Here is a 4,386-nt window from a genome sequence, read left to right on the forward strand (position 1 = left end):
CACATTCTGGTGCTGTCTACTCTGAAAGTTGTGGCTCTCCCAGGCAGAAGTGCGGGCAGTGACGTTTCCTGCTGTGAGTGCTCCCACTTCTCGCTGTTCAGCAGAGGTCACCTGCACCGGGCTGCACTGTGGCTGGAAATTGCTGACAGTGCCAGAGATCACTCGACAGCGGTGCTGCCAGGCGCAAACAGCAGCATAATCTGAGCCAGGCTTCAGGCGTGCATGTGACAGGCCTGGAGATCAAGCAAGTGTCGCTGCAGGCCAGCAATGCAGGCATTTGAAGCCACCGAACGATTTCCCCAGGGTCTGAGATCGTGATTTTGAAGCCATACTTTAATCAAATGCAGTCAGGAAGATAACTCGGCCTATGAAACATTAAAAGAAACTTTTGAGTATTTTTTCCTCCATCCTACTAGCCTTTTTTTTTCTAAATTGATTTTCTAATCATAACGTAATTTTAGTGTGCGATTTGTATCACTAACCGTTCTAGCTATACTCCAGTTGCTTCCAAGCTGTTGCTTTATTTCCAAGTACATGATTGAACCTCGATGGTTATTCACAGTAATCCTCACATTCTATGTCTCCCTGTTTTGAATATTATTTTCTTAATAGAAAAAAATGTAGATCACAATCCCTCCGACACAAACTTGCCTCAAGCTTAAACTTGCTTCTGATTGCCTCAAATATGTCCTCAACACAACATACCAGTAATAGTAGTAAATAACTGATTCTTTCCATCTATAATTTTAGGTCTCATTGCTCGAACCACTAATAACAATCACTAATATTTTTTCAATGTTTATTATGTCCAAGATTCCATAATAATCACTTTTGACAAATTTTTCACAGATCATATTCTCTATCCCTTTGAGTTATTATCATAATTTTTCTTTGTTTATCATTTCACAGACAAGAAAGTTGCTCTCAGAAAAAGAAAACCTGGGGCCGGAGCGATAGCACAGCGGGTAGGGCGTTTGCCTTGCATGCGGCCGACCCGGGTTTGATCCCCGGCATCCCATATGGTCCCCCAAGCACCGCCAGGGGTGATTCCTGAGTGCAGAGCCAGGAGTAACCCCTGAGCATCGCTGGGTGTCACCCAAAAAGCAAAAAAAAAAAAAAGAAAAAGAAAACCTGCAAATAATTTATATCTAGTATTCATTAGAAGGGCTGAAGCGATAGCACAGCAGTTGGGTGTTCGCCTTCCACGCGGCCGACCCGTGTTCGATTCCTCTGCCCCTCTCAGAGAGCCCGGCAAGCTACTGAGAGTATTGAGCCCCTGGGGCAGAGCCTGGCAAGCTACCTGTGGCATATTGGATATGTCAAAAACAGTAACAACAAGTCTCATAATGAGAGACGTTACTGGTCAATGAGCAACAGTGACAGTGATTCATTAGAATTCACCTTTGGATCTAAGCTAAGTTTAATTTCTAATCTTTATGGTATACTGTATCCTAACATCTTTTTTTTGCTATAAATTTCAGTCTGTGTTAGAAAGTTTTATAAGCAATATGATGAATTTTTTTCCTGTTATAATCTTCTTAATTTTATAGTTTTTCTAGAATTATCGAGGATATTTTATCATTATAATTTATACAGGTCAACTGCGTGACTCATGCCGACCCATGTTCGATTCCTCTGCCCACCTCAGAGTGCCCAGCAAGCTACCGAGAGTATCTAGCCCGCACAGCAGAGCCTGGCAAGCTACCCGTGGTGTACTGGATACCCAAAAAGAGTAACAATAACTCTCACAATGAGAGATATCACTAGTGCCCGCTCAAACAAATCGATGAGCAACGGGATGACAGTGACAATATAATTTATATAATAAAAGTAATTATTATATTTCATTATTACAATTGTCTTTTTCATTTACTGGTAAAATATATACGCAATTCTTTTACAATTCTGTGACATAGTCATTTATATTTTAAATGTTTAATTTTGTTGCTCAAACACTGCCAAGCTCTAAGTGCTGTCTTGTCATTAGAGGTCATTTTAGAATTTCCACCATTAGACAAAGCTGTCCAACTCTAAGATCAATGTTTATTCTGAATATTTTGATTTATGCTTTTGAGCTTACATACCTGCTACATAACTATTCATTAAATTTTTTATTCATATTTAAATTGAATTATTATAAAGTGTAATGGTACCAATGATGTAAATTAAATAATCAATAACATAACCTAATTTCACTTTTGACTTTTGCTGTCATTATCCTAGAGTAAATGAGATTTACATTTTTTTAAGCTGTCAGTATATTAAATCCATCATATTATATAACTTAAAATATAAGCAAGAAATGTTGTGATTATATTTATTAACCTGTCTGAGACTTAATTTATAACCCATCTGCGACCCTAATATCTGTTGTTTTCATAAATGACTTAGAATTATTGCCATTTAGATGAAATAAAACAAAACTCCAATATAGAAGAAAACATTTTATTTTGAAGTTGTTTTTGAGGTATAAAAATATGACAAATTTTCTCTCTCCAAAAATCAACGGCATCTGGATGAACAGAAACCAATGCGATATTTAGATTGCGATTCAAACTAAAGGTTGAAGACACAGTGTCATCAGAGTTGGGTAGAAGGACAGGAATATTCTCTATTACAGATAGATGACAACTTCCTGTCCCTTCTTCTTGACAAGAACAAAGAAGCATTCATTCACAGGATCTGTGTTTTTGTACCTCATAACCTTCAGCCACGAATAGCCACTGCTGATGTATCTTTTTACTTGCTTTCAGGAAGAACTTTCCCTTAGAATTTAGTTCTGACAGGGGCTGGAGCGATAGCACAGCAGGTAGGGCATTTGCCTTGCACGCGGCCGACCCGGGTTCGATCCCCAGCATCCCATATGGTCCCCTGAGCACCGCCAGGGGTAATTCCTGAGTGCAGAGCCAGGAGTGACCCCTGTGCATTGCCGGGTGTGACCCAAAAAGCAAAAAAAAAAAAAAAGAATTTAGTTCTGACAGAACCTACTTCTTAAATGCTCCCTTTCTATGTAATTTTGATAGAAATTAGATTATTTCCCCCTTTCATCTGGGTTTGTACTCCTCTGGATTGGTCAGGTTGTGCCCTAACACTAGGTAGTAGAATCACCAAGAGAAGAGGGAGGCACATACCTGAAGAACATGGGTCTGACCGGAAAGGCATTCCTTCCAGCCCAGTGAACTCATCTTCAGCTCTCTAGACTTGAATTATTTTTGTTTCCTTCATTTTTCTCGAGTACTTTAAAGAAAATTTTAACCCAAACATATTTCGTTTCAGACCACTAGCAACTAGATTAATCATAAATTACAACTTTTTCTGTTTCCAAAATTACATTTACTCTTCATAGCTATTTGTCTAGCTTGAGCATTTTTCCAACCCGTAATTTTGCTATACTTCTTATTACATCCAGAGCATGACTTTTTACACCTAATATTGCAGGAGATAAGGGTTTTGTTTTTAATGCTGATAATGAAAAGTTTGTATTGTACAATTATTTTTTAATAAATAATTACTTTCAGACTTTTATAATCTTTTGCTTTTCATCAGTTGCTCCTAGAAATCAGCTATTTAATTTTTTCACTTTACCAGGAGGTTTTCCATTTTTTTATATAAGTATCTCATATATTTTCCTTTTTAGCTATCCATTCATGTTTTATTTTCCCAGTATATACCAGTAGCTCACAAGACATGCTGAAAAAATAATTTATGTGGTTAATTTTTTATTTTCAATTGATGTGACACTGCATTACATTGTAAGTTTCCTGTATGCATTATTGAAAATCACTGTGTATGTATATACACTACATTGTACTATCTGGGTTATCCATTCTTCTCTCAAATGCATCTTCACTAGGGAAGGTGGAAAACCAGTTTTATTATGTGGATGTTGAGTGATAGAATTTCAGAATCTCTTTGTATTCACCTTTTTTGTCTCCTGCCATGTACATAATATTGAAAATGTGTTCCCTGGGAGGCAGATTTTGAAACTGATATTAGCCTGAGGAATATACATTAAGGAATGCTCCTTTGGATCAAGTGAAAGGAGAATGAGAAACTGAACTACAAAGCATCCTCAACAAAGAATTTAATCAACCCCGCAAGAGGACCTGAATGATAAAATTTTCTCAATTTCAGGGTGATAGGGAAATTGAGAAAATTTTCTTTATAATAACATACCTTTAAATAAAGAATATCTGTGTGATGAACGGGAGACCTTATGGAAGTTCTTTATAAGTCAAGTCCTAAAAGCACAATTGTGCAAACTATAGTTGTTGTTGTTGTTGTTGTTGTTGTTGTTGTTGTTGTTGTTATTACTAGCTGTACTCACCAATATCTCTTGAGCTGAGATCTCCAAGCCTGCTCAGATTGGGACTGGGCCTTCTCCAG

This window comes from Sorex araneus, chromosome 2 (assembly GCF_027595985.1).
Source record: "Sorex araneus isolate mSorAra2 chromosome 2, mSorAra2.pri, whole genome shotgun sequence".
Lineage (NCBI taxonomy): Eukaryota > Metazoa > Chordata > Mammalia > Eulipotyphla > Soricidae > Sorex > Sorex araneus.